Genomic DNA, 13,495 nt, shown 5'->3' with positions numbered 1-13,495 from the left:
GGGGGCTTTGCATACATCATAGTCTCCTTTAACAAATCACCATACTGCGGGAAAATCAAACAACAACTCCTAGACTTGATTAGTACATTGATTGACGGGAACAGGGCTGGCTGGAGTGATAGGTCATTCCTAAGGAGGGGGTTACATTTAAACTGATTGGTTCAGGCCCTGAATGTCTACGTGACAAGCAGCACAGGGTCTTGAATGCTTTCGTAAGGAGTTACACAGGATCCCAGGCCATAAATCAACTAAATTCCCAGTAGGGCCTTGTCTTAACTGCCTCAGGAATTTAACCCATGCTCTGCAGTTTAGAAGCAGGTTTACAATGCCTGGTCCTTTACATTTTAACTCAGGCTTTGCAGCTTAGAAACTTCACCCTTTCACTAGGTATAGGGACCACTATAATGTAATACCACTCACATGGGAAAAAGAGATTAGGCTAATCTGTGCCTACAGCAAAAACAAATGGATAGAGAGTCAAAAAGCAGGCTGGGGAACAGTGGATAGAAAATTAAGAGGAGATAGAGATATTATTATGTGTCAACCAACCAAAGATTCTACTGAAGATAGACCTAGGTGATCAGAGATGTTACTGGGCATGGCAGAGGCTGAGGAGCCTGATTAGATTTGGAGATCTTCTCAGTCTGGATTTGATATTGAAGTTCACAGAGGAGCTTAGAGGAGAGTTAAGGGACCTGACTACTACTTGGCCCAGCCAAGAATCTCTGTCAGTATAGACCAGAGAATGAGTGCATATGGCTCCATTTCTGGGGTGATGGAAATGGAGTGATGGAGTGTTGTGGTCATGGGGTGATGGAGTGTTGTGGACTGAGCTGGGGATGCACTGAATGCAGGCCATGTCTGTTTCTCTTTCAGCTTGGTGAAGTACAGAAGAGCCTACTGGGTCTGAGTTTTGCAAGGGTGAGCAAGACAAAAGGATGAGGGAAGCAAAAATATACATTTAATTGACATGCCTGGAGACTGGGCTGGTTAGGAAGAAATAAGGACACCAGGGGAGTGTAGAGAAATGGATAGTTATAAGCTGAGTGTTTGGATCATGCTTATATCCCAGCCCTGGGTCCCTGGTCACTGCATTGGGCCCTGCAGCATTCCACTGCTTGACCAGCCTGAGTCTGGCACCGAGTTGAAACCATTCTGTTATAGGTTCTGTAATGTGCTCTGAGAATGATCATCTTAGCCATATGGAATTGTTGTGAGTACTAAGTGAGATTGTCTGGGAAAGTGCCCAGCAGAAAGAACCTGGCAAAAGCAAAGTGCTCAATAAAGGGAACCTGTTGTTATAGCCTTTATTATTATTACCAATTGACTTAGAAAGAATTGAAATGGTAATGAGATCTTAAATGCCCACTCTACAAAACTCAACTTTTCTTTTTGGAAGAGGTCTAGATGAGCAGACATACATAATTTATTCTTTGCATTTTATCAGTCACATTTAGAACTAAGTCCAGGCAAAAATTATGGTGTTTGTTTCTTATGTCTCATTGTTATTACTTTCTATAATTTAATGTACAAAAAATATAAAAATAATACAAAAAGAAAAGCCTCATAAATTTTCTTCTCAGTAAAGGAATGAAAGCAAAATTAAGGCTATTTAGTTCATATATTCTCTCTTAAGTTTACTCTAAAAGTATGAGAACTAAAATCTGTCAGATCATGGTAGTCAACTAGTGTTACTCTAAGAATAATCCCACACCAAATTTCTGATAGAATGAATAAACTAATGTATGTTAGAAGCTGTAAGTTATGGCCCTTCTGGCATAGTGGCATGGTGACCAAATGGAAGCCTTCTCAGGTCAGACCATACCAATGGTCAGTCAGTCCCTGAGCTTCTGAGGACATTTGTTTCCATGACTCTGTTACAGCAGTGTTTCTCAAACTATATTAGCCATATACTTTACCTGGAAACCTTGTTTAGGTGCAGATTCTGAATGAGTAGGTCTAGGGCAGAGCCCAAAGCAAGCATTTTTAACAGGATTCCCAGGGAGGTCCATGCTGTCCTCTTTGGGTAACTAAGCTTTGCAAGAAATAATTTGTCAAAACAGAGCCTCTTCTTGACCTTTTCTTGACCTTGTAACTCAACTCTGATTTTCTCTAGTAGTAAAACAGGCTTTTAAGAAATTAGAACCTTTCGTGGAGGAAGGGCTATGTGCAGGTCAAGAAGTGAGGTGTGTTCTTTGACAGGCAGCGAGAGAGAAAATCTTCCTTGTACAGATGGGCATCAGGATCTGCTCCTTGAGGTTTTCTGATCAGACCCTCCCAAATCTATGAAGATGTTTAGATCCTGGAAGTATTTAGACCCTTTTGAGGGTTGATTCTCATTCTCCACTGACTGCTCATTCTAAGATATATTTCTTCAGTTCTAGCCTCTAGAGAGTCTTGGTTTCTCTCCCAGTTTTTCTTTTGTCATATTCTCTTTAGCCCTTGAGTTCCAGTCACCTCATAAACATCATTTAGGTGACCTTATCATCAAATACAGAAAAGAGCTTACTTTATTTCTGTGAATCTTCAGGAGGCTATTTCAGAAACTCCTCCAGAGTACTTTCTTAAGGTGATACAGAAATGAGAGCATGTGGCCAGCGGTTGAAAGTGTAACTACTGGAATTGATAATCATTTGCTCTGGTGACATGAGCATGACTGACTTGCCTATTAAGCACTGTTTAGAGCTCTTAAAAATAGATTAATTTATTTCACAGCAAATGAGAAAACTCTGATCATCATCTTTGTTATTGAGCACTCTAACACACACCCACCTCAAAGAAAATATTGTAATTATAATGTTCATAGGTATGCCAACATGGCTGGAAAACACAGTTTTGAATGTTATTTTTTATGGAAGAAGGGATCCAGGAAGGCAAATAAATCTGAAGTTCACTCAGGTTACCCATGGCTGAGTTTGTAAGAGGATGGAGATTAGATGCCACAGTTGGCTTCAGTTCTTAGAAACTTGGTGCAGTAATTACTGGATTGCTGTGTCTAGAAAGGTGTAAGGAAGCCCTGAATTGGCTGTGACACATTTCCTACTACAGGGAATAGAACTCAGCTATCTTATTGTCCCTGAAAACATGTTTAATAAAGCAAATCTTTTATAATCAAGTATTTTAATGTTTCTTTTTGGGGGGTGGGAAGTGTAGAGTGATAATGTAGTATTTGAATTTAATCCAGCACTTTTCCCATGGAGTTTTTGCTATTTGGATATAAATATATTTAAAAACTAAAGAAAAAAAAACCCTTTCTTTTTCAGTGCTCTCATTGGATGGTGTTCTTTCAGTGGCTTATTGTATGGTGTTCTTTCTCTCTTTTTCCCATGCAGAAAGAACTGAAGAGCATAAAGACTTATGCAAAGCTCTTTGCTTAATTAAAGACATGACTGCAGCCATGAATCTGAAAGTCAACAAATATGAGAAAAAACAAAAATGGCTTGAGATCCTAAGTAAGATTGAAAACAAAATGTACACAAAGCTAAAAAATGGCCACGTGTTTAGAAAGCAGGACCTGATGAGTACAGAGCGGACCCTGCTGTATGATGGCCTCGTTTACTAGAAAACCACCATGGGACATTTCAAAGGTGGCTACACCAGACATACTCCTCCCTTCATTCCTGTTGTTCAGGCAACAGAAGACAGGTTTTCAGAGGAAGGATGGTTCTGAGTGGCAGGACTGCATACATAGACACTTGATTTTTCAGTTGAAAGATCAAGTTGTGAAGTTCAATAGGCAAGTGTGACCAGTAATCATGTCTTTGGTGGGAATTTGCTGTCCCGACCAACAACTTTCCTATGTATTTTTATGAATGTGCATGTTTGTGATGTCTAAAATTAAAGGAGCTGAGAGTTCTGCTCATCATTGGCACAGGAATATTATTCTGTCAGTTGTGTTGATAGCAAGGTATTATCACACCTACACAGGTAGGGGTCCATTGTGTGCCATGTCAGTCTGAAGCTGTCAGACTGTGAAGGGAGCGAGTGAGAAAACTCTGAATATCGTCTTTGTTATTGAGCACTGTAACACACATCCACCTGCTTGCTGGCCCTGTTGTAAGTATTTCCTCAGGCTACCTTTTGCTCATGGCATTAACTCAATTCTGTTAATCTGGTTAGACTCTAAACCAGCTGATTTCCATTATTGAGGTCCTATAGGTAGGACCTTGCCTGACCCAGGCTTTTTTACTCTGGCTACACGCTAAAATCACCCCTGGAGCTTAAAAAACCCCAATAATGCTTAAGTCTCCTCCCAAGATTCTGATTTTGTCAGTGAAGGGATGAAAACCAGCTCAGAGGGATGTTTTAAAGTTCCCCAGGTAAGTCTGCTTTGCAGCCAGGAATAAGAGCTACCAGCCTGGTCTCCTTGTTTTTAACACTTCATCATAGTAATGTTCTCAGGTGATCAACAAGAGGAAGAAAATGTTAAATTCTAGTTAAATTGTTAAAATCAAGGTCATTATCCACAGGAGGATGATCAGATTTTGTTGGAAGTTCAGCTAATGTCTGAAATGGGATTTGTTGTTTGACAGGTGCAATGTTGTATTGAAAAAGCATTAACCACTATCCATAGATCTGATTGTTCCTTGTCCCTTTAACAGATTCACTGTGCAGGTTAGCCTGTGTGTGCAGTGGTTCCAGTGAAGGTGGGCTTTTGTAAACAATTTGCAAGAGAAATCTAAACACTCAAACTTCACTCAACTCTCCATGAAACAAAGGAGCAGGTTTTAATGTATAAGTTGATGTGGAAGCTGCCTTTTTATATTTTTTAAAAATATTTATTTTTTAGTTGTAGTTGGACACAATACCTTTATTTTATTTATTTATTTTTATGTGGTGATGAGGATCTAACTCAGGGCCTTGCACATGCTAGGTGAGTGCTCTACTGCTGAGCCACAATCCCAGTCCCCTTTTTACATTTTTAACTGAGCATGGTTTTCCCTTAAATGTAAGGGCTTGCTCCAGTCTATTATAACTTTCTTTCTGTAAGATATTTTCCATCCATTTTGAAATCTGAAATTTAAATTCTGTATGTATATGTATAGTTGTACATACAAACATGCACACTTAAAATTGGCTTTTTAGTAAGTTGTTTGTATATCCTTCATGATCAAAATACTGGGGATTTAATAAAAGTTTTATAATTAGACTAATCTGAGTCACTTAATTTTTATTCAATTTATTTAAATTGGAAGCATGAAATTAGAATATTTAATAAAGGCATTTGGAATACGTTTTGCATCACTAACATTAGTAATGTTTTTTTTTTCTTTGAAGATATCCTAGCTCTACTTCTAACTGATGTTCTGTGCTTTTTACAAGAAAAATACCAGAAATACATCTTTGCAGCGGTAGTAAGTATATGACTGTATGATGCATATTTTTAATAAGACTTCATTCTGCATTTCCTTGGGAAAAAATGCCCAAAATTCTTAGTGAAATAAAATGCACCTCATATAGTTCCATTATTATTAGTGATTTTACAGCTGATTTAGTAACTATTTGAATTGTGAAGAGATTGTAGTACTTTGGTACTAGATAGTGAATAGGCACTTCCCTGAGGCCCCCTGCCCCCCAACCCCGGGTACTTCTCTGTTATGTCTATCTTGGTCTTTCTTCTTATCCCCAAACCCCATATCCTTCTCTCAGATCTAATGACTGAAATGTTAAATGCTGGGGACAAAGGGTCACTTTCAGCATCTTGCTCCTTCTATTCCTACTGGGATTGCCTTGTTGTGCTGCTTGCTGGCCCCATTTGTAACTGTCATTATAATGTCCCCTCTGCCAAACAAGTGAACACCATCCTGACATCTGAAGAAGATTCTTTCTTATTTCTACTACAACTGGTTCTGATGACTAAAGTCGTGAATAACACTTATCTTTGTAATGTATAATCTTATTATTGAGTCGTAATTAGGTTTAGTGAAAGCCAACACTTTATCACATTTCTTACATAACATCTATGTAGTCCACAATGGTGTGGAGAAGGAAGATAGCATCCATTTACTTCTTATGGGCATCATGGAGCATCAGGCTCTGTTAACAAGAAGAATCCAAGAGACAATACTGACAGGGGCAGTGCAGTGATGGCTCTGTAAAATGTATCTATTATCCATTGAATGACATGCTATTTGGTACATTAGCAGACAGCATTGATTCCATCTGGTTTTGGAAAATTCAAAGCTCAATGAAGTTTCTATCTTGCTGTTCCAAGAAAACAAAGAAGCGTGTCTGTGGTGATGAGATTCTTGGGTGAGGTGGCTGGAGCAGTGTTTGCTAGTAAATGTCAGTTGGCTAGAGAGGCTTCTTCATTCTGCTCAGCCATACTGAGTTGTTCAAAGGTAAAATGTTTTTCACAGAGCTAAAGCAGAGGATGACAAGAAGCCTTCAACAAGCCCCATGTCCCTGATGCATTTGCATTGTAACTATTGCAACTTTCATGAAAACTTGCTGATTTTTCTAGCTGCCTCTCTGGTATCTGGGATATTCTGAAGGAATATGGAGAAAAAAAATGGCAAGTGAAGGGAACAGTTTTGATTAATCCATGGGATGGTGAAAACCAGGCTGGAAGAAGGAAAATCTCAGCATATCTTTATAGAAACTGAGGTTTCTTCAAAACTGAAGGCCAGAAAGAGAAGCAAATCCTGCTTCTTGGGTGGTATTTCAAGCCAAATGACTGGCAGATTAATCAAGAATTAGATACAGTATAAAGACGATCGTTGTGTTTTCTGGGCAATATAGCATATGAATGCAGGTCAAGCCATGATGCTCAACTTACAGTATGACTTGAGCTATGGATCTGGGCCTCTTATCTCAAATGATCTGCATAGACCACTCGTAGACCACACAAACAGGCAGTTTGGAATGCAGTTAGTCAAATATCAGAATGAAGGCAGCCACTACTTAGTTTTTGGTAAAATGTGTTTGGCCATGAACAATAGTAAAACGTTGCTAATATTGTTTCTGTATTCATATCATAAGGGTGATACCAGGGAGTAAAAGAGAAAGCAGGATTTTATCCTTAGTGTCAAGTGCACCCTGCTGTTTGCTCATAGACCTTTTAGTTACATCTGTCTGACATCTCTTATATCTGTCCCTGCGCCATCAATCTCTTTTAGTGATCATCTTGGAGAATTGAAGCATTAGCTAGGGGTACACAGATACCCTCATTTCCTAGTTCCCATCCTAATGTTTCAGAAAATTATTCTCACATTCAGATCAAAAAGAAAGATTCTTCATTCCTTGTGCCCTTTAGAAAAACCTTCATTAGTACTAAGATGTTTATCCTGCTGCATGTTATAGTAGACATGATGAACTGGGAAACAGCCAGAAGCTAAGCATCTGAAAGTAGTAAGAAGACAGAGTAGTGTCCTTACCAGATGGTTTTGTTTGTTTGTTTGTTTATTTGTTTTTAAAGAGGACTTAGCTGGGAATGAGTGGGAATCAAACCTACAAAACGTATAGATAAGTTCACTAAGTCCTCAGATACTGAGTCTAAGAAGCATCCCTTGAATATTAAGTAAGACAATTTCTAAATTAAACAATAAAAAAGACAATGAACATGTAGATCAGCTAGTTCAAGTTCAAAGTATGAAGCAATCTTAAATCTTTTCATTCCCTTGGAATCAGTCACTAACAGAATCAGTGAAAAGTGGATATGATATAACAACAGAACTAAAGGGAGCAGCTCCTTTTTGTCTTTCCCTGCATCATTGGTCTTTAGCTTTGTATGTCCACAGGGATTGGGCAGGAATGGAAGTGAGTGAATCCCAGTTCAGCATCAAGGAGTCAGTGTGGCGGAGGCAGCAGAGAATGATGGAGACTGTCGTCAACTAGTGAATACACATTCCAGCTTAGCAGAGCCGATACTCAGCCATAGTCAGTGTTTTTAAATGAGAATATGTACCTATTATTGCCAATCTTCGGTTTTACCAAGCACACAGAATCCTAGAGGTGTTTTTTTTTTTTAATGGTAGAATCTCTCCGTTTTTAAATGTTGGCAACTTATTTTGTAAGAAATGGTTTTTAAGTGCTATGGCACAAATAAACATCTTTGCATTACCAATGTTTAATATCTGTCTCCAGAGAAGCCATGTTGCCTTTTCTCCTGGGAATTTGAGTTCTTGTTCGCAGCTTAGTGGTTCACATGATTACTGAGTAGTGATGGGTTTGCCTCAGTATCTTCTGGACTAAAGGTTATTTAATGAGTGAGACTTTACATCCCTTTATCTATTCTTCACTTTTTAAAGATCTTATCATGCCAGGTGAGGTGGCACCTATAATCCCAGTGGCTTGGGAGGCTGAGGCAGGAGGATCGTAGGTTCAAAGCCAGACTCAGCAATTTAGCAAAGCTCTAAGCAACTTACTGAGACCCTGTCTCAAAATAAAAAGTAAAAAGTGCTAGAGATGTAGCTCAGTGGTTAAATGCCCTTGGGTTCAATACCTGACACCAAAAACAAAAAAATAAAAACAAAACAAAACAAAACAAAACCTTACTCTGCCAGTGCCCCTCCCCCAATAACTCTGACTCAAGTGATTTCACTCTTCCTTATGTCTTAAGCAATTTAAACCCACCCAGAATTTTTACATATAGACACCATCAACCTTGTAATCTGAGAAAGTTGAAACAGTACATTGAATCAAGGGAGGCAGATTATACTTCAGATAATAGGGCTGTAATCGAACAACAATGCTCAGAAGACCTTTCCTCATTACAGAAGGCCATATTGGAGAAGGCTTGCCACAAAATTGCTTTTGCTTCCATTTTCAGAGGCCAAGCACAGAACCAGGTAGACCAATTGTCTGTCTGTCCCATCTTATATTTTCATGCTACTTTAAAAAACATGGAGGAGGTACTCCAGGTCCCCCCTGGCACAGAACTCTGGATCTGGCAGTGATGACTGCAGAGTCAGGAGGGCAGACAAGCCAGTGCCAAGGAGCCAGCAGCGGTGCACAGAGCAGCATGCTCTGGGTAAAGGTGTCACTCAGTCCGTGAGGGAGAAAGAAAACCACACGCTGCAGCCAGCTCTGTAGACAGTGTCAAGAGCCACAAACCAAAGCCAAGTTTTCATTTTCACCCCCACACTGCTCAGCGGCAGACATTCTTTTGGCCGTTATTTCAGCTCCTGGTCCAAGTCAGTGTCAATCAGGGTCGTCTTCATCTTTGGGTCCCCTTCATCTTTGGGTCCCCAGAGCTGCATGTGAGGCATCTAAGTACTACAGTGAATGTCCATGGAACAGGTGGCTGAATCACAGTGTGGCTTCACATTTTAGGCTTTCCTCCTATTTCTCTCCAGTGGAATTATGTTAAATATATTTGTTATGAGCCTGCTGTGTGCAAGACAGTGTGCCTGGCACAGAAAGATGAATTAGACATGCTGTCCACTAATCGGCTTATCTGGCTGGTGAGGAGAGATACTTACAGATAGAGCTGTAGCAGTTCTGTTGCTGGGTTGTACAGGACAATAGCAGAAGAGGCTGGTGACATCTGGGGAATGTAAGGTCTGGCCTTCTCTTTCTTACCTTTTTTTTTTATAGTCAATGTTGTTGATTTCTGGGGATTTGTGCCCATTAAATAATCGCTGAAACTATATTGCTATTAACTGCCAAATTCAAGGGACTCTTCAGGTCCATCATCCTTCTCCATCTGTCATGTTTTAGAGACTGCTTCCTTTTTCATATCCTCATAGAAAAATCCCTCATCCCCGACCACAGCATTTTGATATTTTTTAAATGAGTTCTCTGACTTTTCTCTCTCTTTTTAAAAAGTTGACTTTTTAAACCACTAATTGTTAAGAACAAACATTCCCCTAAACCTTTTCTTTCTATTCTTTCTTCTCCATACCCTCTCCCTTAGAGATCTTATCAACTTCTTCAGCTCTTTTGAAAAGTGGGAAGTGAAATAAAGGTTTCCCTAGTCCTGTGTTTCCATGGCTCATGTGTTCCGTGTGACCCTTAGAAAGGACAGGGGTTCATCTGCACATCCTCCTATTTTATGTAGAATCAGAAGCCATCTGTTATTTCCCTTCAGAAGCTTACTGCTAGAGAAGTTGCTAATGAGGAGAGAGGAATTTTTCTGATCAGTGCTTCATCAGCTGGTCCCTAGATGTATGAAATTCACACCAATTCCAAGGAGGAATGAAATAACTGGATGAGGTGGATCCAATAGGCAGTAGAAAGGTAACATTTCCTTCTGTCTTTGGTCCATGGAATGTGCTTGTTCAATTGGGAAAAAATATTAAAATCATGTCTCCCCTGCATGAAAATGCTGCTTTAGCCAGAATGGTCTGCTCCCTGCCCCTGCACCTGCCTGTGATAGTGACAGCCTGTCACCTGCAGGTCTATAGTCCACACTCCTCTCTGCATGCAGTGCCCTCCCTTCCCTCTGTCTGTGCACTGTGGTACAGCTTCTGTCCTCACCTGCTTCATGAAGAATGCCTTAGCACTTGCTCTCTAAGGCATTTATCTGGTGCTTGTGGATCTTATCTTTTACATGTATGTACATATATATGTGCTTATTTCATCAGATTGGAAGCTCCTTGAGGGCAGGGACATGTCATGCATACCTCTGGGTGCCTTGTATTGAGGAATCATTCAATAAATGTTTTTAGATTAGTGGATCTAAAGGTTCTAAATCAATCTATTTCTCTTGGGTACTCAAGGACAGTTTGTGTAAATGTGGGTGCAAGACATCACTCTTAATGTTAATTTGATTAGTTGCATTTTACTATTATGTAAAATTTCTCTATCTCCACTGTATCCACTCAGTATGGTTCCCTAATTCCATCCCCCAATGCTCTTACTCTCACCTGTTAAAACACCCAAATGTTGTAAAAAATAAAAATTATTATCTTATTTGTACCAAACATGGGTGTTGTGTGTGTGTGTGTGTGTGTGTGTGTGTGTGTTTGTGTGTGTGTGAATATTTGAGTCATCCTACACTGCTGACTTTGAGAATCATGTTATATTTTTCAAAGTCCTTTTCTCTCAAGAAAACCAAGCTCTTGGCCAGGGAGCATCACTAATTCTCTTTATGCTGATTTTTTTTGCTTTTATAAATTAATTTTATTACCAAGTTTCCATGTTTCCCTAATGATCCTACACATACTTGGATTTAGTTTCAGTTGTGTCCCTTGACTATTGTCTCTTAAAGTTGCCCAGAAAAAGAAGGGGGAAGGACAAGTGAATTCAATGAAGAGAAGTGGAAAGCTGAAGCCAGAGTGGCTAGAACTCAGCAATGTCAAGGTATGGTGTGGGCCCTTCTGGCTCCCTGGTCATGGTGTGCTAGTTGGGAATTGGGAAAACCCGGGTGTCATGAATGGAAGGTTAACTGTGTGTTTCTGAGGCTTGCACTGACCACCTTCCAGGAAAGCATCCTGATACTATCCAATCTCCTTCTTTTACCTTAATGATTAAAACACACAGAAATGCATGCATGAAACAGTAACTGGGCAGTGTGGTACTGATGAATGTCGGAATTGCTTCCTGATGGTTTAATTTTAGGTCCAACACTGTCATATTGTAGTTTTATGATTGCACAAGGAACCCAATAGGTCTGGCCATCAAATACAAGTCTGTAAGTAAGATTAGCTCACTTGAGGAGGTTGCTCATCCTCAACCAACTGACTCAGAATCAGTGAGGTGTGCACAGTAGACCTGGGTATTTTTTAAACTCCCCCAGGTAATCCTGAGGAGCACAGAGGGCTGAGAACTCCTGGATTAGATTTTGGTTAAGGTTTCTTAGGTTTAAGAATTTTGTAACATAGTGAAATCAGGAGAGAAGGATTCATGCAAGGGTGGTCACAGAAATTGGGTGTTTAGAAACAAAGAAATAAGCCAGCATGCTTGGTTTTGACCATGACTGGCTGAGGACTGAGGAGTTTCAGTCTATTTGTGTTGTTTATTTGCATGTATGTTTGTGTTGTTTCCCCCTGTGGGCATTTTCTCATTCTGGACAGGGCTGCCTCAATTTTTATTCCTGAGCAGGGTGTCTAGTCTTAATAGGAAACAGCTTACATAAACAAAGAAGAACTTTGCAGGGTTTTCTGGAAATAGGGGAATGAAGTGCAGAGGAAGCTGAGAGTGTTGATAAGTCACTTGCTGGGGGCCACAGTCACTAAGTGGAAGAAGCAATATTTGAACCTGGGTCTGTCCTACCCAATGGAATTAGCTTTACCTTTTAGATCACACAACTCACTAAGTAGCATCTTTATCTCCTAACTTGAATTTTTATATAATTTGTTGTATTCATGGTAGTGATGAACTTCTATGGTAAATTCTATTCCACAGAAGTACTCAGTAATCAAGACCAGCAAATTTGCACATATTTGGAGGAAACGCTGCATATCTATGCTGAACTGGGGGAGCTGAGTGGCTTTGAGGATGTCCATCTAGAACCTCACCTCCTCATTAAGCCTGATCCAGGAGAGCCTCCTCAGGCAGCCTCTTTACTGGCAGCAGCACAGAAAGAAAGAAGGTTGTATTGTAAAGGATTTGTTTTGACAAATGAAAAAAATGTTTATTGAGTACCTATTAAATGTTGTGTACCATCCTCTTGGTGCTAGGATATAGTAGAACAAGACATGAATACCTGCTCTCCAAGAAGTTAAATTTAGGAAGAACAAAATATAAAGAAATAAACATGGAGGCTGCATCAAGTGCTATAAAGAAAAATAAGCAAGGCAGAAGAGATAGAGAGTGACAGACTTAGAATGGTTCCATTTTAGATAGGGTGGCCAGGGAAGGCCTCTTTGATATAATGCTATAAAAGCAGACATGAAGGAAGTGAGAAGGCCAAGTGACAAACCACTTGACTTTCGGTTTAAAGGGAGACCTCTGATTATGGCATCAGAGGGACAAAGTGCAGATATTACACTGAATGAGGCCCATTATCAAGTATCAGCATGTGCCAGTGTAGGAAAAAACATAAATGTGTATGTCATCTATATGTGGTAAATGTAGCATTTTGTATTTGGTATAAAATATGACATCAAGGGCTGGGGATGTGTCTCAAGTGGTAACATAATCGCCTGGCATGCACTGGGCACTGGGTTCGATCCTCAGCACCACATAAAATAAAATAAAGATGTTGTGTCCACCGAAAACTGAAAAATAAATATTTAAAAATTCTCTCTCTCTCTCTTAAAAAATATGACATCAAATAAAGAATTTTATAAACAGCACCACAAAGTCAATATCTTTTTCATCAGTGTCCTGATTAGACATTGTTTCATTGAAATACTATGTGTGAAAGGGCCTCAAAGGGTCTAGCTTTTATCACTGTAAAGTGATGTATGTACTACATATGGCTAGGAGAAAAAGTTCAAAGATTTTTAAAAAAACATAGGAAAGACAACTGTAATTCTAAAACTTTATAAGAAAAGTGAATGTGACAAAACAAACAAAACATTATATATATATATATATATATAAAATGTTTTCTGATTGTAAACTTTCTAACTTATGTGTCTTAAAATGTTTCTGTTTTTTATCCTTC

General features: G+C 39.4%; 1 long non-coding RNA gene across 2 annotated transcripts; it reads left to right on the top strand.

Annotated features, from left to right (window-relative positions):
- Positions 1-8,020: 8,020 nt before the first annotated feature.
- LOC110596963 (uncharacterized) lies at positions 8,021-13,188 on the top strand. 2 transcript variants are annotated; one of them, XR_013429714.1, is made up of 4 exons: positions 8,021-9,501; positions 10,031-10,179; positions 11,153-11,244; positions 12,289-13,188. It is a non-coding gene; the product is annotated as an uncharacterized LOC110596963 (long non-coding RNA). The 2 variants fall into 2 exon arrangements; XR_013429713.1 differs by having other exon boundaries at positions 8,026-10,179.
- The last annotated feature ends 307 nt before the right edge of the window (positions 13,189-13,495 follow it).

This window comes from Ictidomys tridecemlineatus, chromosome 13 (assembly GCF_052094955.1).
Source record: "Ictidomys tridecemlineatus isolate mIctTri1 chromosome 13, mIctTri1.hap1, whole genome shotgun sequence".
Classification (NCBI taxonomy): domain Eukaryota; kingdom Metazoa; phylum Chordata; class Mammalia; order Rodentia; family Sciuridae; genus Ictidomys; species Ictidomys tridecemlineatus.
The sequence above is the reverse complement of the archived record's forward strand: the minus strand, read 5'-3'. Positions and strand labels throughout refer to the sequence as shown.